Source organism: Mustela lutreola, chromosome 4 (assembly GCF_030435805.1).
Source record: "Mustela lutreola isolate mMusLut2 chromosome 4, mMusLut2.pri, whole genome shotgun sequence".
Lineage (NCBI taxonomy): Eukaryota > Metazoa > Chordata > Mammalia > Carnivora > Mustelidae > Mustela > Mustela lutreola.
Window position 1 is genome coordinate 20622004 of NC_081293.1, and position 21850 is coordinate 20643853.

The following is a 21850-nucleotide window of genomic DNA, read 5'->3' on the forward strand; positions in this document are numbered from 1 at the left end:
ATATATACACACACACACACATACACATATACATATGTATATGTATATAATTAGACTGGTGAATAGAACAGAGACACCCACTTGATTTCGGGTGTATTCTTTATTTATTAATTTCTTATCAGTGTAACAGAATTCATTGTTTATGCACCACACCCAGTGCTCCATGCCATACATGCCCTCCATAATACCCACCACGTGGCTCCTCCAACCTCCCAGCCCTCGCCCCTTCAAAACTCTCAGATTGTTTTTCAGAGTCCATAGTTTCTCATGGTTCATCTCCCCTTCCAATTTCCCTCATCTCCCTTCTCCTCTCCATCTCCTTCCCTGTTATTTGTTATGCTCCATAAATAAGTGAAATCATATGATAATTGACTCTCTCTGCTTGACTTATTTCACTCAGCATAATCTTTTCCAATCCCGTCCATGTTGATATAAAAGTTGGGTATTCATCCTTTCTGATGGAGGCATAATACTCAATAGTGTATATGGACCACATCTTCCTTATCCATTCGTCCCTTGAAGGGCATCTTGGTTCCTTTCCACAGTTTGGTGACCATGGCCATTGCTGCTATAAACATTGGGGTACAGATGGCGCTTCTTTTCATGACATCTGTATCTTTGGGGTAAATATCCAGTAGTGCAATTGCAGGGTCATAGGGAAACTCTATTTTTAGTTTTTTAAGGAATCTCCACACTGTTCTCCAAAGTGGGCACCAACTTGCATTCCCACCAGCAGTGTAGGAGGGTTCCCCTTTCTCCACATCCTCTCCAACACATGTTTTTTCCTGTCTTGCTAATTTTGGCCATTCTAACTGGTATAAGGTGATATCTCACTGTGGTTTTACTTTGAATCTCCGTGATGGCTAGTGATGATGAACATTTTTTCATGTGTCTGATAGCCATTTGTATGTCTTCTTTGGAGAAGTGTCTGTTCATGTCTTCTGCCTATTTTTTGACATGGTTATCTGTTTTGTGTGTGTTGAGATTTTATCTCTTATAAGATACTGTCTCCCAAAATTTTAAAGAAAGAAAAACATATATACAAAAATAAGGGTAAACATGATGAAGGGATGGAATATGACTGTAAAGATGAAAATTTTAAAAAATTCTAAAAAGGGAATTGATAAGATAAGTTGGTTGGAAAAAGAAAAAGAGGAGAGAATGTGCTCACTTTGAGACTAGAACAAAGCCATATGCTAGATTTAGGGTATATTTTGATCTATTGGAAGAAATTGTATCCCAAATTTTAAAGAAAAAACACTATATATATACAAAAATAAGGTTAAATACAATGAAGGGAGAAAATATGACTAACAATGAAGGTTTAAAAAGTTTTTTTCTTTTTTAGAAAAGTATTATTAAAATATACTAGTTTAAAAAAACGTTAAAAGAGCAAAGAGGAAAGGTTAAAAAAAATTGAATAAGAAAAAAATAAAATTAAAAAAGTTAATTTTGCAATGTGAAAGGATCATGGGGAAAAAGCCATGAATTGTACATGTTGCTTTCCCCTAGCTCTGGAGTTCCACTGTTCTCCTTGATCAGTGAACTTGGTCTTGGCTGGGTGTTCTTGCTGATCTTCCGTGGGAGGGGCCCATTATGGTGATTCTCAAATGTCTTTTCCTGAGGCAGAAATTACACTGCCCTTGCCAAGGGCCAGACTATGTAATCTGCTTAGGTTCGCTCTCAGTAGGTTTTGTTTCCTTAGTGCTTTCCATACTGCTTTGGAGGACAGTAATGAAAATGATGGCCTCCCATTCTCTGGCCTAGAGGAGCCGAGAGCTTGGGGCCCCACTTCTCAGTCTGCCCTCAGAGAAAAGCAGTCAGTCCCTCCTCTTTCCCTGGTCTCTCGCTATGCTCTGTGCTTACCTGGCTGAGCATTTCTATCTCTGGTGCACAGCCCCATTTGGATTCTCCAAACCCAGCAGACTTCTGCTGCATGCTCCCATGCCACTCCTCTCAGGAGAGGAAGGAGGCGGTCTTTCCAGATCTGCCACTTGTGGGGTCCCTGCTCGAAGAGCAGTGGATCATGGTTTAAGGTAACATCAACCTAAAAGCTCTCCCCTCTGCTCTGTCTTTGTAGTCAATTTCCCTGCTCTGATACCTGGGACTCTGTCACACTTAGACACCCCTGATCTTTCTGTGACACCGTGGGACCTGAGACCAACTGTCCCCATGAGGGGTCCACCCCTGTTTAGCCTCTGGAGTAATGTGCCTCAGTATAGCAGACTCCTAAAAGTTCTGATTTTGTGCTCCAGTGCTACACTGTTTGCTGGGAGCTGACCCTTCCCCCCATGGTCTATCTTCCTGTCATTTCGGATTCACTTCTCCATATGTCCTAACTTTCAGAAAGTGGCCAATATTCTGTTCCTATAATTGCTGCTCTTCTTCTCTTCTATCTCCTGTTGTGTTTATAGCTGTTCAGGATGGTTTGATAACTATCTAGATGAACTCCTGGGTCCTGAAGTCATTTCATTCTGCAATTTCACTTAGCATAATACTATCCAGATCCATCCATCTTGTCTCAAATGGTATGATTTCATCCTTCTTATGGTTGTGTAATAGTCTGCAGTGTGTGTATGTGTGTACCACATTTTTCTTATGCATTTTTCTATTGATGGACACTTAGGTTGCTTCCATGTCTTGACTATTGTGACTAGTGCCAATAAACAATGGAGTGCATACATCTTTTTGAATTAATGTTTTCATTTTCTCTAGGTAAATACCCAATAGGGGAATTATTGGATAATATGGGTATTTGTATTTTTAATTCTTTGGGTAAATTCCATACTGTTTTCCACAGTGATTGTACCAATTTATTTTCCCACTAAGAGGACTTGAGGGTTCCTTTTTCTCCACATTTTCACCAACAGTCATTTCTTGCTTTTTGATTTTAGCCATTATAAATGATATGGGGTCAAACCTCATTATGATTTTAATTTGCATTTCCCTGATCACTAGTGATGTCAAGTATCTTTTATTCTGACTTTTTAAAATTAGATTTTTATTTTAATTCTAGTGTAGTTAACATAGAGTGAGTGATGATGAGCATTTCTTCATGTGTCTGTTGCTCATATGTATGTTTCATTTGGAAAAATATCTATTCAGATCCTCTGCCAATTTTTTTGTTTTTTGTTTTTGGGGTTTTTTGGTGTTGAGTTGTATAAGTTCTTTATATTTTATTATTTTTTTTAATTTTTTATTTATTTATTTTTTTAAAAGATTTTATTTATTTATTTGACAGAGAGAAACCACAAGTAGACAGAGAGGCAGGCAGAGAGAGAGAGAGGAAAGCAGGCTCCCTGCTGAGCAGAGAGCCCGATGCGGGCCTCAATCCCAGGACCCTGAGATCATGACCTGAGCCGAAGGCAGCGGCTAAACCCACTGAGCCACCCAGGTGCCCCTAAGTTCTTTATATTTTAGATATTAACTCTTTATTGGGTATATCATGCCCAAACATCATCTTCCATTCAGTAGGTCATCTTTTTGTTTTTGTCTTTTTTTGTTTGGTTGGTTGATAGTTACCTTTGCTGTGCAAAAGCTTTTTTTTTTTTTTTTTTTAAAGATTTTATTTATTTATTTGACAGAGAGAGATCACAAGTAGACAGAGAGGCAGACAGAGAGAGAGAGAGAGGGAAGCAGGCTCCCTGCTGAGCAGAGAGCCCGATGCGGGACTCAATCCCAGGACCCTGAGATCATGACCTGAGCCAAAGGCAGCAGCTTAACCCACTGAGCCACCCAGGGGCCCTGTGCAAAAGCTTTTTATTTTGATGCAATCTTGATAGTTTATCTTTGATTTTTGTTTCCCTTGCCTCATGAGATGTATTTAGAAAAATGTTGATTTAGCCAATATCAGAGAAATTATGACCTGTGTTTTCTTCTAGGTTTTTTATGATTTTACATCTCACATTAAGATCTTTAATCTACTTTATTTGTGGGTAGGGTGCAAAGAAGGGACCCAATTTCATTATTTTACATGTAGCTGTCAGTTTTCCTAGTAACATTTACTGAATAGTTATCTTTTCCCCATTGTAAATTCTTGCTTCCTTTGTCATAGATTAATTGACCATATAATTGTTCATATGGTTTATTTGGGGACCTATTTTTGCACCAATATCATCTGTTTTGATTGCTACAACTTTGTAATATATCTTGAAATCTGGAATTGTGATACCTTTAGCTTCATTATTCTTTCTCAGAATCACTTTGGTTATTCAGGGTCTTCTGTGGTCCCATACACATTTTAAGGGTATTTGTTCTAGTTTTATTAAAAATAATGTTGGTATTTTGATAGGGATTACACTGAGTAGGTAGATTGCTTTGGGAAGTATGGACATTTTGACAATATTAATTCTTCCAGTTCATGAGCATGGGATAGCTTTCAATTTGTCTGAATTTCTTTCATCAGTGTTATGCAGTTTTTGAATATACCTTTCACCTCTTTAAGCTTATTCATAGTTATTTTATTATTTTTGGTACAATTGTAAATTGTGGGTTTTATTTATTTATTTATTTAAAAATTTCTCCTTCTGGGACTTTGTTAGTGTAGTTTTTCTTTGAATAGGAGATGGATCTCTATTTTGTAGTTCCATGTATAGTCAATTACTGGGTTTTATAAAATGCAATAATGTGCTTCTAAATCATTTAAAATAAAATAAATATAAACATAAATATTCATAAATTATTATTTTAAGTGAATTGAATTTACATAGCAATGAAAGCTGAAATGTATGAAATGCTATTTTCTGTTCATGCTAATGGCTTAATTCCAATCATGTTTTATGAATGAGATCCCTAGGCAAAGAGGCCTACATTTCTTCATCTGACTGAGAACGTATGATTCCCATCTTCACACAGACCACATGGGATTAAATAACAAACTGGTTTCAAGACGACCCGGAGAGATGGACCTTGCAGAGATTCTGGGGCATAAGAATTAGAATGATTGAAATTAATACAATTGACTTGAGAAACTTGAAATCTGGCTATCTTCTTTCAAAAGACAAATTATAAATGGAAGTTTTAATTCTTGAGGCTGTGTGCCTTTTGCCACATTTTGATCAGCACCATCTCAACTGTTCTGTTAGAAAAAGACGATAATCTCCTTGCTCAGAATTTTACTGGCCAAGCTTGTGGATATACACATGTGTGTGTGCACACACACCCCTTTTGGCAAGGCTTTTTTACTCATATATCATATAAGTCGATATGCAACTTCACTCTTACTTAAATTTACTTTGAATTACTTTCATTTGGGATCATGTAGCAAGCATTATAGTTTCTTTTATTTTCATAATCATATTACTTAAAACAGCCAGTTTATTGGGCTATGTTAATCCCTCAGGAAATAATTAATATCCAAAATGTGCCCCCTTCAAACTGAGATTTAACCTCCAACCTCCAATTCACAATAATCTTCCATTCTCATTTTTGCTTTTCCTACCCTATTCATGTGAGCTTGACCAATAACTTGACCTTTCTGAAGATCAGTTTTTTCAACCACTAAAAAATGACTCTAATGCTAAAGTTCATAAAAATTCTTTACTCATTAAATGGGATGACAGTCTTCCTGTATCTCTGCCATATGTGCTGCTTTTCTTGTCACTATTTTTTTTATTTTCAAGGAGGACTAGCTATGGATGTTTGTAGTCTTGTAAAGTGGACCAGTATAGCCTCACACAAGAGGCTAAGAGCAAATTTAGGCAGGTTGCAGTATGGGGCAGGGGATTAATGGATAATAAATAAACAAGTCTTATGCAAGAAAGCAACCAATGGGGAGAGTATTGATTATGTGAGTACTACCAAAAATATGGCCTCCAGACTGTAAGATCCACCTCAGGTGATTGTTAAACATTGAGATTCCTTGTTCTCACTCAAGGCACTCTGAATCAAAACCTGTGGTGGGGTGGGAGTGGCTAGACTTGGAAACCAACTTTTTATTTATTTTTATTTTTTTGATAGGTTCTGAGAGTAATCCCATAGAACATAGAAATTTGAGAATCAGTAGCCTAAGATTTATTTATCATTGCAGTACATTTGAAGATAATACAAATATGTGCCATTGCAGCTGCTACCTGTCATGAATTTTTACTTTAGAAAAAGTAATTGGGTAATCTCCCTTCGCTGCCCCCCTTACTTCTCCTATACCCATAAATGCACTTGGATAAAATGAACAGGGTTAACTCTAGCTTCCCCCATAAGTCCTGGGATAGTGGAAAACAGCCTTGATACAAAAGCAAGTATTCCTTAAACAACTTTGAATCTTTTTGAAAAATAGGCCATTTCTTATAAATGAAATAGATAAACCTCAAAACCAAATATATTTTAGAAGCCTCAGGCTTCTGATTCTCTGATCCATGGGCATCCTTCTTGAAGCTTGTTGATCCGTGCTACATTATTGACTTTGTTTTTTTTGCTTTGGATAAGAAACATGCAGCAAAAATGTCCGTATGTTCAGCTCAAACCCATCAGAGTCAGGAGTAAAATCCTTTTGTAAAACAAAAAGAGTGAGAGATGATTTTTATTATTTTTTTTAATGATTCTAGTATTATACTGAAGCTGAAGGAAAAGTCTTCATTTTCACATTGAGTGTGTGACTTTTGTAGCTATGTGTTTACATACACAGCATCATGTAAAAAACCACACACTTCCTATGTAGAATCTGTTGTACCATTGTGAGAAAGCTAAAATTGTGGCAGGACTATCATGCTCAGTTCTATAAGATAATGGGCTTACGTCTGATGATATTCCTCACTAAACTCTTTTGCTTTGTCTTTTTTTTTCTTTCTTTCTTTTTGTGTGTGTGTGTGTGTGTGTTATTTATTTATTTTTCCTTGATGAAGATAGAAATTTCTTTGTGCCATTGGATACAAATTTAAAACAATGGAGTTACTGTCTCTGAAAAATATAATGGATGAATGGATGAATAGGTTGACTCTTTGCTCCTCTTTTTTTTTTTTTAATGTCTCTCTGATTTTTTTTTTCATTTTTGAGAATTTAATGTGTGTCAGGCCTTGGAGTAAATACTTTACATACATGTCCTTTTATTGCACAGAATCCAGTGGGATATGTATACATGAATTTGGAAAGGCTGAATGAATTGCCCAGTTCTCCCAGCGAAAATAGGAAAATTTTATTTAAGTAAGTTTATTCATTAATTCATCTCCCAGACATTTATAGAGCACTTAAATGCCATTATTTTTGGTACTGGGGGTATAATAGTGAAGAAAAGAGAAATAGTTTCTGTTTCCTCAGAGTTTATACCCTGGTAGGGAAGAAAAGTATTGTTTTAGTAAGACAAGGCAAGTATAATAAAGGATTGTTGAAAAGAGTAACGCAATAAAGACAGGGTGGTAGAGCGGTCCCATTACTTTGGATGTAGTAGCCAAGGAGACCCTTTCTGTGCACTTAATTTGTTGAATGTGAATGAAGTAAGAAACCATGTGGACATCTGGAGAGTGAAATGTATCAACATGGTATATAGTGTCCTATAGGAACTGGCCCTGGAACTCCGTGAAGTCCCATACCCTTCCTCTATCTCTTGAAGCTCCAACCTAGCTTGAACAACTCCTGTTCTGCAATGAGCTCTGTGCTTCCTATTTCAAAGTTTTCGTCCATGTTCTTCTCACTTTCTTCTGCTTGAATATCCCCCAACCAAATTCTTTGGGCTGCAATATTTTCCTATTTGCGGGCATGTTTTCAAATATTTCCCACAGTAAGAAAAATAGAGAAAATGGAAGTAGGACTCTTCTTTTGCATGGCAGACTGGAAGAGCAATGGGTGGTGTTGGGGGAGACAATGTGAGTTGCTAAAGGTCTACTACTGCTATTTGTAGATGTTATGTTCTGCTCTAGTCAGTACTTGGTCACATATTTATATTGATCTTACTTTAGTGCAAGAAATGTAGTATTTGTTTTTAATGGTCTCTAAATCTAGAATCAAAGCACTGCCTTGTTATGTCAGTCTATGTTTTGATCATTTCTGTGTTTGTGTGTTCTTGTGTTTTTATGTTTGGTCAGGGGTGATTTGTGAGAAAACATTTTTAAAATATCAGGACTCTGCCTAGTTATGTGTAATTTCTCTTAATCCATATGGACCAATTGCTCTTATCATTTATCTATTTACCATATGCTTATCAGTTTATCTATTTATTGAGGGGAGAACGACAGAGGGGAGAGGGAAAGAGAGAATCTTAAGCATTCTCTTGAAAAACTCTTAACACTCAGCATGGAGCCTGATTTGGGACTTCATCTTACAACCCTGAGTTCATGACTTGAGCTGAAATCAAGTCAGATGCTTAACTGAGTCATCCAGGTTCCCCTCACATCTATTATTTAAAACTTCATTGAATCAGCTAGCAAATTTGACTGTCATCTCTAAGATTGATATTTCTCTAGCTGAAGTGGTATTTTCACGGCTTCCCTCTATACTAAATCTCTCTTGGTTTTGTGACTGGTGTCTTAGAATATCTTTCTCAATCTGGTAAGCAAGAAAGAGCACTAGAGTGTGACTCAGGAGACAGGATCTCTGTTTTTTATTCCCACCTTGCTGGATAACTTTGGGAGAGATCCATATTTCTTTGGATCTCAAGTTTTTTATATGAATAATGGGATAATAAACCTGATATTTATTCAAGTAATTTAAAGTTATTATGCTTCACTAGACTAATAATTGTAAAGGATGGTTTCATTATTGTAGACTTAAGTGCCATTCCTTCCTAATTTTAATTCTTCTCTATAGTCTATTATTATTGTTATTATTGGTATTGTTGTTAAATCATCACTAAAATAATATGTGAGTATTAAAAACAAATCCAGTACTATCAAAAGCCCCATGATGAAAAGTTCCCACTCCACTGAACCCCAGATATAACCTCATTAATCTCATTTTCTGGATATAACCAGTTTTAATCACTTTTCTTTTATTTTTGTATGTTTATATCAATGTTTCAGTACTATTTTTCTATATCTGTCTTGATGAATTCACTTCATTCATTCTATTTATGTTTTATAATTTTCTCCATATCCCTTTATCCAAATGCCTCTATTCTCTCTATATCAAACATGAAGAAACTGAGTCTGAAGAAAATAGAGATTTCCTTTCATTTCTAACTTCCAGGTATCCTGTCTAGGAACAGCATTGCTCTGAGGCCAAAGGGCAGCCTGCTGCTCTCAGTAACTTTGGGCTCCCTGAGGGATTGCTTTCCTTTGGTGGTTTACCCTATTGTGGGGAAAGAAGGAAAACACACACACAGAACATTTTGACAAGTTATATCCTCAAATCACAAGAAACCTGCTGCCCTATTTAATCACAATTTAATGGTTTTCGAGCTCCAGTAAATTTGAATCTTCTTTGACTTAATTTTTTCCCCTTATGTACCTTTACTTAATAATATTAACATGCATAATTGCACTTGAACTTTTGCTACTGTCAAAATAAATGAAATGAAACACAAATTTTATTATCTTTCCCGTTGCCTCTGGGTTTGTTTTGCAAACCAATTACTCACAAACTGAGGCATTTCACTTTTTGCTTTTGGGCTGTGGATAAAAACGGCATAAATCAATGCCTCATTCTCACCTGGAATCGCATAGGGAGGGTGTTCCTCAAGAAGAATAGAATTATTAGGGAGGGAAGACATCTCTCATAAGGAGAAATGAAAGCATGCCTTAAATTATACAAGAAAAGATTCAGGGGAAATTAATGATCAATGTGGAGAAAATAAGATATCCCTGTTTACTAAAGATGACAAAACACAAAGAAATATTTTAACTGGGTGAAGTTAAAAAAAATTGCTGAGGCACAGAATTTAACTCATAAGAGGAATGGTCAGCAAAAATAGCACCATCAGATTAAAAGAATAACTTAAGATAAAATATTAATTAAGGGATAAATTAGCTGGTTTAAAATTTGTCCCTTCAGCTACCCAGTAAAAAACATTTTGTAACAAGGATTTACTTTCTTGAGACTTTTATAAAGAATGTTGATAGAAAATTACAATGTTATGCACAAGATGAAGCATATAATATAAAAACAATACTCTTACTTGACTAGTCATTATTTTCAGTGTGCTTTGATATTTGTTACCCAATTTGAATTTCATGACAACTTCATGAAATAGGCAGATAGTGTCCATATATTGTAGATGAGTAAAAGCTGCTTCATAGACTGAATGACATGTCCATAGTCAATCAGCAGCTAAGTCTAGACTAGAATCCATTTTTTTAAAAAAGAAATTTCTAATCTTTATGCTATTTTTACAAGAAATAAACTCTAGATAAAGCTAAGAAAACATAGCATTTTTTTCACTTATCTTTCTTAAAATTGAAATTTCATTTCTCCAAGAATTTTTTTTTCTTTTTTTAAAGATTTTCTTTATTTATTGACAGAGAGACAGTGACAGAGAGCATGAGAGAGAAGGTCAGAGGGAGAAGCAGACTCCCCACTGATCAGGGAGCCTGATGCAGGACTTGATCCGGGGACTCTGGGATCATGACCTGAGCCGAATGCAGTCGCTTAACCAACTGAGCCACCCAGGTGCCCCTCTCCAAGAAGTTCTTTATAAATTCTCTTATTTTATCACTATATCTCCTGTAACTGATAAGAAGATTCTGAGTCACCTTATTTTCCTGTGTTGCTAATCTAGTTTTGTCTTTTCCTGTTCTTTCTTCTTTCTTCTCTGTAGGTTGTAAGCACTACTAAAGCAGAAATAGGGAAGGCAATGTAACTTGAGTATTTAGAGCTTGGGTATATAATTAAGTCAGATCTAGAATCAAATTCCATTCTGGCACTTCACATTGTTGACTTCCAATAACTTATATAAACATTGTGCTTCATGTTCCTATAAAATAATACCTACATATAATTGGCATTAGGTTTTTAAAATAACCCATCCATTACTCATTTCTTTCTTTTTTTTAAAAAAAGATTTTATTTATTTATTGGAGAGACAGAGATCACAAGTAGGCAGAGAGGCAGGCAGAGAGAGAGGAAGGGGGAAGCAGGCTCCCTGCTGAGCAGAGAGCCTGATGCAGGGCTTGATCCCAGGACCCTGAGATCATGACCTGAGCAGAACGAAGAGGCTTTAACCCACTGAGCCACCCAGGCACCTCCATTACTCATTTCTGATGGGGCTGCCAATCATGGGACTTCGCTCTATGGCCTTTAAGGTTAAATATGTGACTTGGACTGGCCAGTAAGGGACCTTCACTCTCTTGGTTATGGTAATTGTTTAATAGATAGATACATGACCCAATCAATGTCAATCAAGACACCATCTTGAAACTTACTTGAAATTGCAAGGGTGATTCTCCTTGATAACTATAAATATTCACCTTCTCTACCATTTGGAGGAATCTATTTTAGCGTGAGAGAATAGGTCAAAACATAAAGAAAAGTGGGTAAAGAAAAAGAGTAGACACTATGAATATAATGCCTTATCCATTTTCACCTACTCTTCATCGCCTTGGAATGCTAAAATCTCTGGATTACCTTTGTTAGGATTTTATTCCACTTAATTTAGTTGAATTCAGCTTTTATTTGCACTTGAAGAACACTGACTAAAATATTCTGTTGTAAAGTTGTGGTGGAAATTGAATGAAGTGGCATGTAAAGTGCTATCCATAATGCCTGGCACATGATAGGCATGAAGTTGATGTTAGCTAAAGAAGATAACTATAAAATTATTCAAAACAGTGATACTTGTTTTTGTTTTGTTTTCATTTTTTAAAAACTTTGAGGACAGCATCCTGTATGTAGGAGGTTCTCACTCCATGATTGAATTACTTGCTTCCCTTTCTTTGTGTAATGAGAGAAATACAAAGAAGAAATAAGTTATAATGGAACTTGGGATCACTTGTAGAAAATGTCTTTTCATGTTTTGTCAAATATAACTATCTCTGATTACTTTAATTCATTCTTATGATAGGCAGTTTAGTATATCAGTGTCACAGAACACTATATTACTGCTATCATATATGACTAATGAACATTTGGAACTTGAAATAAATAACATTTAAAATAATCCTAAAAATAAAGTAGTACTTATATACAGAATTTTATTAGATTTATATATAACAGAATCTTCATGCAGAAACTATAAAACTCTGATAAAAAAGTGGATCTAAAAAATGGAGAGATATCTGTGTTCAATGTTAAGATGTTAGCTCCAAATTTCATCTATGGAGTTCACATAATGGCAATAAAAATTTCAGCATTCTATTTTGTAAAAAAGCAAACTAACTCTAATGTTTATAGGAAAGATAAAAGACTGAAAATAGTCAATACAATACTAGAAAATAAAATTGTTTGAAGACACTACCCAATTTCATGATTAATTTTAAAGTGATAGAAATGGGGGGAAAAGGATATTAGGTGAAAAATAGACAAACAATCAATGGGACAGAATAGAAAACTCTCAAATAGGGTCACAGACACAGTTCACTGATCTTTGACAGTAAGGCAAAGACAATTTCATAAAGAAAAGAACCAGGTTTCTTTACAGAAATGTGTGATTCTAGGTTGTGTCCAGAAAGATGCAGGCTAAGGCTGGATAAGGATAAGGCACTCTTACAGTGCCAGAAAATAATACAAAAATCAAAAAGAAAAACACAGGATGAGAATATGTCAAAAGAACACAGAACCAAATGTGAAAGAACTTCCAGAATGCAAAGTTGGAACAATTTGAACAATAAAACAAAGCTGTATGGCTTATAATCCAAAATATGTAGTAAATATTCATGATTCCATAATAAAAGAATGGAAATAAATGAATGGAAAATTGAAGGAGAACAGATAAATTTCCTGTGCTAATTAATTCCAAATTATTTATGTAGATACTCTACCCTGAAGGGAGTGAAGAATTCCTCCCAATTTCATAATTGTAAGCTATTTATAGTGACTTTTTAAAGAGTATGATATGGAAAAGTGAGGGGAAAAGTGTAAACTTACAGTGGAGAAATCTGACCAACACTACCTTGGCCAAGTGGTCAAGGTCAACATCAGGGGTGATCATTTGTGTGGATAGTGTATGTACCCTCAGTATGATGTAATGAATAGGACAGGTTACCACTGTGGTCTTCCCCTCAGAAAACCCCAGTCTAATATGAGAAATAGGTAAAACAATATCAATAGAGGGACATTCAATAAAATACCTTTCAGTATTGTTGAAAATTTTCAAGGCTTGTAAGAAACTGCCACAGCAAGAGGATCCTAAGGACACATAAAAACTAAATGTAATGGTAAACTAATGGTAACAAATAAATGTAAATAGTGTCTTGATTGGGATTCTGGAACAGTAAAAGGATATTAGATAAACACTGAGGAAATCTTAATAAAACATGAGCTTTGGTTAAGAATGTATTAATATTGGTTTATTAATTGTGACACATGGATCATACTAACATAAAATGTTAATGATAGGTATAATTGGCTATGGGATATTTGGAAACTCCCTGTAATATCATTACACGTTGTTGCTGTTGTTTGTGGTTTGTTGCTTGTTGTTTTGTTTTAGTAAATCTAAAACTATTCTGAAAAGGAAAATCTGTTTTTATTTTTTTAACTTTTTAATTTTTTATTAACATATATTATTTGTTTTAGGGATACAGGTCTGTGATTCATCAGTCTTATACAATTCATAGCACTCACCATAGCACATACCTTTCCCAATGTCCTTCTCACATCTACCCCATCCCTCTCACCCCCTTCCCCTCCATCAACCCTTAGTTTGTTTCCTGAGATTAAGAGTCTCTTATGGTTTGTCTCTCTCTCTAGTTTTGTCTTGTTTCATTTTTCCTTCTCTTCCCCTATGATCCTTTGCCTTGTTTCTCAAATTACACATATTAGCAAGATCATATGATAATTATCTTTCTCTAATTGACTTATTTTGCCTACCATAATACCCTCTAGTTCTATCCATATTGTTGCAAATGGCAAGATTTCACTTTTTGAAGGCTGCATAGTATTCCATTATATATATGTGTGTGTGTGTGTGTGTGTGTGTGTGTGTGTGTGTGTATGTAGGTATATCACATCTTCTTTATCCATTTATCTGTTGATGGACATCTAGACTCTTTCTGTAGTGCCTCTTCAGGTCACTACATTTGTATCTTTGGGGTAAAAGCAAGGGAAGCAAGGGCAAAAATGAACTTTTGGGACTTCAGTAAAATCTATTTTTAAAAAACTAACTTCTAAAACTTAAAGCAATCATAATATTTGAATGGTCAATTTACCAAAGAAAATATACAAATGATAAGCATATGAATAGATGCTGAACATCATCAGTCTTTAGGAAGTTTGAATTAAAACCACTGACATACCATTAGATACTCATAACTAAAAATACAAGCAAAGTCCAGTGTTGCCTGAGATGTAGAACAGCTGAAGCTCTCATAGGCTGCTTGTGGCATTGCACAGTAGAAGCGCCACTTTGAAAAAGCACTCACAGTTTTTTAAATGTAAAATACCCCTAACAAGAACCAGAATCACATTCCTACTTTTTTACATAAAAGAAATGGCAAAAGATTTGCACAAATTCTCATAGGGTTTTCAAAGCAAATTTATCCTAATATCAAAAATTGGAGATTATCCAAATGCTCATCAACTGATAAATAGGAAATCAGTGGCATACTGATACTGTAAAATCTTACTTGACACAGAAAAAATAATGTAACAAGATGGATGAATTTCAAAAGAATTTTGGTGAGCATAAAAAGCCTGGCACTAAAGATTAAATACTGTATAATTTTACTGATCCAAAATTTAAAAAAATAGCACAAGTTTAGTAACAGAAATAAGATGAGTGATTGCCAGGGATTGGGATTGGAAGGAAGAGATTAAATGCAAAGGGACATATGAGAATTTTTTGAATTGATAAAAATAGTGGGAAAATGGAAGAAAGAACAGATAAGACAAAAAGAAAACAAAGAGCAAAATCATGGCTTTAGATTCAGCCATAACAATGATTACATTAGATGTAAACATTCCAAAAACCCCAATCTAAATGTCAGGTTGTATTGAAAATTATGACTCAACTTTATTGCTTCAAGTAACCCACTTTACCACTTTTTTTTTTTTTTTGAAGATTTTATTTATTTATTTATTTGAGAGAGAGAGTGAGAAAGAGAGAGAACATGATAGGGGAGAAGTCAGAGGGAGAAACAGCCTCCCCCTGAACAAGGAGCCCCTGAAACTCTATCCTGGGACTCCAGGATAATGATCTGAGCCAAAAGTGGTTGGTTAACCAACTAGCCACCCAGGTGCCCACAAGTAACCCACTTTAAATATGAAAATATAAATAGCTTAAAAGTAGATGAGAAATAATATACCATGCTAACATTAATCAGAAAAAAAACCTGTAGTGTCTGTATCAGTGGACATTCTAATTCATGAAGCTCACAACTCCCCAAATAATCATCTCATCTTAAAGAGATCTCTGTCAATCCGTAACAAAACTGTATAAAATCAAAGACAGTTTTTAAAATTGCAAAAAAAGGAAATCCTATATAAAGGAACCACTACAAGGCTATCAGTGGATTTCTCTGCATAAAGCTTGCAGGCAAAGGGAGCATGGGGCAATATATCAAAGTGCTTTTAAAAAAATCAGTACACCAAGAATACTCAGCAAAGTTATTCTTCAAAATGAAGATAAGGGAAAGACTTTCCCAAGCAAAAGCTGAGGGAGTTTATCACTATTTGCTTTGCATTACAAGAAATGCTAAAGGTGGTTCTTTTTTTTTTTTTTTTAAAGATTTATTTATTTATTTGACAGAGAGAGATTACAAGTAGGCAGAGAGGCAGGCAGAGAGAGAGAGGAGGAAGCAGGCTCCCTGCTGAGCAGAGAGCCCAATGCGGGACTCGATCCCAGGACCCTGAGATCATGACCTGAGCCGAAGGCAGCGGCTTAACCCACTGAGCCACCCAGGCGCCCTAAAGGTGGTTCTTTAAGTTGAAACAAAACCCTAGCAACAGGGAAAAATAAAGTACAAAATTCACTATAAAGATTGGGGGAAATCGGAGGGGGAGACAAACCGTGAGAGACTGTGGACTCTGAGAAACAAACTGAGGGTTTCGGGGGGCATGCAGAGTAGGGTAAGCCTGGTGGTGGGTATTAAGGACGGCACGTATTGCATGGAGCACTGGGTGTGGTGCATAAACAATGAATTTTGGAACACTGAAAAATAAATAAAAAATAGAATATAGCCAAATTCAGAATAACTGTAATATTGTAATGATGCTATGTAAAACACTTTTAATTCTGGTATAAAAGTTAAAGGGCAAAAGCACAAAAAATAACTATAGGCACATCAGTGTGTTAATGCATACACCGTATATAAAAGATATAAATTGTGACATCAGTAACAAAATGCACTGAGAGAAGTTAAAGTGAAGAATTTTTGTATGTGGTTAAAGTTCATTTGTAATCAGCTTAAATTATATCCATAAGAGGTTTTACATAAGACTCATGGTAAACACTAATAAAAAAATACGTAGCAAAACATAAAGACAAAGAACTGAAGATTACCACTACCAAAACATCTAATTACAAAGGAAGTCAGCAAGAGAGGGAGAAGAGAAAAAATAACTATAAAACAGTCAGAAAAAAGTAAAATGGCAATAAACTCTTACTTACCAGTAATTACCTAAAGTGTAAATGGATTACTTCTCAAATCAAAAGAAATAGAGAAACTCAATGGATTAAAAAAACAAAACAAAACTATATACTACCTACAAGACTGTCACTTTTAGGGCACAGATAGGTTGAAAGTGAAGAGATGGAAAAGAATTATTCCATACTAATGGTAACCAAAAGAGAGCAAAAGTGGCTCTATTTAAATCTGACAAAATAAATGTTCAAAAACTGTTCAGAGACAAAGAAGGTCATTATAAAATAATAAAGAGTCAATTCATCAAGAGGTTATAAAATTGTAAATACATGTATATCCAATATTGCAACACACAAATATATAATGCAAACATTAACTGAAATAAAGGGAGAAGTAGTCAGCAATACAAAAACAGTAGGGGATTTCAATATCTTATTTTCTATGTTGTAAACATCATCCAGACAGAAAAGCAATAAGGAAACAGTGAATTTGAACAAAATTATAGACCAAATGAACCTAACACTCAGCTTGTAGCCAGGTTTTTAATGTAAATACTCTGTGTTCCCAACAATGGAGTTTCTGGTACTCCTATGCAGTATTACTCAGTTTTTGTTGTTGTTGTTGTTTTTTGTTTTTTGTTTTTTTGGTAAAAAGAGAATCAACCCACTGTTCTATTATGAGGAAGGGTTTAGGCACAGAGAACTTCCAGGAGTTGCTGCGTGGGACAAACCTGGCACTTCTCTGGGCATTAGATCTGTGTTGAGATCCATTTTGGTTGTTGGATTTTAACCTGAACTCATTGCATCTTTGAGATAGTTTATAAGATAAATAGAACATTTGGACACACAGAAGGAAGAAAAGTGCCTAGTGTAGGTTTTGCAGTAGTGTGGCCTGAGTCTGGTCCACCAGTGGTCCGTTTTCCCTCAGGAACTTGAGACCTGGTGGAAACAGCCACAGTCCATTCTGCGTGGTCACAGCAGTGTTCCTGTGATTTCACTCTGTTTTGGGTCATTCTTCATCCCTAGCATTTATGCTTCTACTGCCTACACAGGTGCTGGGCTGTCATCTATGGCCACTGTTCATGGACCCCTTAGAGGGTTCTGGCCTTCCCTTGAGTCAGCGTGGTCACTTTGGTTTGCACTGGGCTGTCTGGGGTCTCACCAGCTGCAGGGGGGGCGGGGCAGGCATCCTGGAACCTGAGTCCCTGGAGCCCTAGGAGCCCCCATCTATATGTGCTCTCACTCCCTCAGTCTGCAAGGGTCAGATCTGCCAACAAAATGACGACCTCTACTTTTTTTTTTTTTTTTGTATTTTGATAAACATTGAATAAGCTGGAATTACTAAACTTTATCTTGGGGAAATCTTCAAGACTGGTTTGTATGGTGAGGCGGGATCTCTTACTGCTTTCAGCACACAATTAGTAATCATCTGGTTTGTATAATTGTTTTCCATTTTCATTTCAACAAACAAGCACTGTAATTAAAGCTACTAGAATAAAGTCTTTTAACTATCAAAAGTCAAATCACATGATCATCTCAAGAGATGCAAAAAATCAGCAAAATTTAATGCCCTTGCATCATAAAAGTGTTTGACAAGTTAGGTTTGGAAGGAATGTACTTCTACGTAATAGAGGCCATATGTGAAAATCTCACAACTAATATATTCAGTGATGAAAAGCTGAAAGTTCCCTCTCAGATTAGGAATAAAACAAGGATGCCCCCTGTTAACCTTCTGTATTAAATGTAGGAAATGTTACCCAGAACAGGTAGGGAAGGAAAAAAAAAAAAACCCAAAATGTGAAGAAAGAAGTAAAATTGTCTGTTTTTAGATGATACAATCTACATAGAAAACTCTAAAGACTCCACAAAAGAACCCATTAGAGCTAGGAAATTCAGTGAAGTTCGAGGATACAAAATTAACATATAGAAACCAATTGCATTTCTATACATTATCAATGAACTATACATTTTCAATGTATAGTTAAATTCTATAAATTCTATAAATAAATTCTATACATTTTCAATGAACTATAAAAAATTGAGAAACAATCCTATTTATAATAGCATCAAATATAAATACTTAACAAATTTAACCAAGGAGATGAGATATATACATAATGGAAAGTATAAAACATAGAGGAAAGAAATTAAAGAAGACATATGAATGGAAGGATATTCTGTGTTCATGATTGGAAGAACTTTTTTAAAAAGTCCCTTCTAGGGTAGGGAGAGGGTGGTGGGGTTATGGACATTGGGGAAGGTATATGATATGGTGAGTGCTGTGAAGTGTGTAAACCTGGCGATTCACAGACCTCTACCCGAGGGGCTAATACGTTATATGCTTATAAAAAATTAAAAAAATTAAAAAAGTCCTTTCTCCATAAAACTATCTAGAGTCAAAATAATTTCTATGAAAATTCTAATGGCAATTTCCACACTTATAGAAAAAAAAACAACAACCATAAATTACAAAATAACCCAAATGGGTAACCTTAAGAAAGAAGAACACAACAGGAGACATCACTCTTCCTGATATCAAACTATATTATAAAGCTATCCTAATAAAAACCATATGGTATTGGTATAGAAACAGGCACATAGACCAATAGAACAGAATAGAGAACTCCTAAATAAACCCATGCATATACGGCCAATTAATTCTCAACAAAGGAGCCAAGAATATACACGGTGGGAAAAATTGGTCTCTTCAATAAATGGTGTTGTGAAAACTAGATATCTATCTTTCAAATTCAAAGAAATGAAACTGGAACCAATGTTGCACATATACAACAATCACCTCAAGATGTACTGAAGATTTAAATGTAAGACCTGAAACTATAAAACTTTTTGAAGAAAATTTAGGGCATGAACATACGGACATTGGTCTAAACAATTTTTTTTTTTTCTCAGTTCAAGTTTAATAGAAACAACAGAAGATCAAAAGTGTTGCCCTACTACTGAAATCACAGTTAGCCTGCCCTGTAACACAGTTCAGGCCATTCTCTCCAGAGAAGAAAGGCTGGACTCCCCAGTCCCTGCAGGAATGGCCTGTCCCATCCCATACCACATCTGCATGAAGTCTAAAGTCTTGTGTTTTAAGCATAACAATAGTACAAAAGATATTTTGTTTTCATGGCCACCCACTACAGCCCAGCCCTAAAATGGCCCAGCGCTCACTTCTGCTTAGAGAAATACTCTTTGCTCTTCTGGACCTCAGGCTTGATGGTATCACTGCCAGGCTTCCAGCCAGCTGGGAACACTTCCCCATGCTTGTCGGTAAACTGGAAGGCCTGAACCAGTCACAGAGTCTCATTCACAGAGCGGCCAACAGATAGGTCATTTACAGTGATCTGCCTAAGGATGCCTTTATCATCAATGATAAAGAGGCCCCTGAACGAGATGCCTTCATCAGCCTTTAAGACTCCATAGTCCTGAGCAATGGTACGCTTGGGGTCTGATACCAAGGGAATCTTCATGGGTCCCAGTCCTCCTTGTTTCTTGGGTGTGTTGATCCATGCCAGGTGACAGAAATGAGAATCCACAGAAGCACCAATCACTTGACAGTTGAGTTTCTTAAATTCTTCTGCCCTGCCAATGATCTCTGTGGGACACACAAAGGTGAAGTCAAGAGGGTAAAAGAAGAACACAACATATTTTCCTTTGTAGTCAGATAAGCTGAGGTCTTTGAACTGGCCATCTGGCATAACAGCCGTGGCTTTGAAGTTGGGGGCAGGATGCCCAATTTTGGCATTTCCTGAAGACATCTTGCTACTGGCCGCTCTACGAACAAAAACGCAGAAGACAAGGCAGGAAGAAGATGCCTAAACAGTTTTGTTTTTTTTTTTTTTAAAGATTTTATTTGACAGAAAGAGAGAGGGAGAGTAGCAGACAGAGAGAGAGAGAAAGGCAGGCTTCTTAATGAGTACAGTGCCCAATGTGGGGCTCGATTACAGGACCTTGGGATGATGACCTGAACTGAAGGAAGATGCTTAACTGACTGAACCACCCAGGTGCCCCTAGGCAATAATTTTTAAATTTGCAACCCAAAGCAAAGGAAGCAAAACCAAAACTAAGTGGGGTCATATCAGACTAAAAATCTTCCATGCATCAGAAGAAACCATCAACAAAATAAAGAAACTTATGAAATTGGAAAGTATTTGTAATCCATGTATCTGCTGAAGTGTTAATATTGAAAATATTTAAAGAACTTATAAAGCTCAATAACCAACAACCAAAAAATGCAACTGAAAAATGGGTGAAATATCTGAACAGACATTTCTTAAGACCTACAAATGGCCAGCAGCTACATGAAATGGTGCTCAGCATCACTAATCATCAAGAGAATGCAAATTAGAATTGCAATGAGATATTTCATACCTGCTGGGATAGAGTTATCAAAATGTCTGGAGATAACAAATGTTGGTAAGGATGTGGAGGAAAGGGAACCCTACTATACAATTGGTAGAGATGTAAATTGGTACAAAGGTTATGGAAAACATCATGGGGGTTCCTCAAAAAATTAAAATAGAATTACTGTATGATTCAAAAATACTACTTCTGGATATATATTCAAAGAAAGTCAATATCTCAAAGTGATATATGCACTCATGTTTATTGCAGTATTGTTTACAATAGTGAGAGTGCAGAAACAATCTACGTGTCCATCAGTGGATGAATGGATAAATGTATACACACACACATCAGATATATTTATCTGTAATAAAGAAGGAAGTCTTGCCACTTGTGATGATATGGATGAATCTAGAGGACATTGTGCTAAGTAAAATAGGAAAGAAAAAGACAAATACTGTATCTTTTGTATGTGTAATCTTAAAAGTCTTACAGCAGAGTAGATTGGTTTAGCAGGGGTTTGGGAGGATGATAGGTGGAGGAAATGAAAAGATGTTCAAAAGGCACAAAGTTGCAATTTATACAGGATGGATAACTCCAGAGATCTTACATACTGCCATGGTGACTGTACTTAATACTGTATTGAACACTGGAAATATGCGAAGAAACTGTATTTCATGTACACCCCCACCAAAAATGATATCTGAGAAGATAATGTTAATTAGGTTGACTACCTTAATTTGATATCCATATACATAGCGAAATAATTACCATGTTGTACAAGTTAAGTATATGCAATTTTTGTTACAAAATATAAATACCGCAAAACTTTTAAAGGTGGAGATGTGGTTGGAAAATAAACATGTAAAGATATATTTTAAAATATTAGCCATTAGGAAA

At 35.7% G+C, this 21850-nt stretch overlaps 1 pseudogene; it reads right to left on the reverse strand.

Moving 5' to 3' along the window:
* Nucleotides 1-19732: 19732 nt before the first annotated feature.
* On the reverse strand, nt 19733-20413 carry LOC131830274 (peroxiredoxin-1-like; annotated as a pseudogene).
* Nucleotides 20414-21850: the final 1437 nt, after the last annotated feature.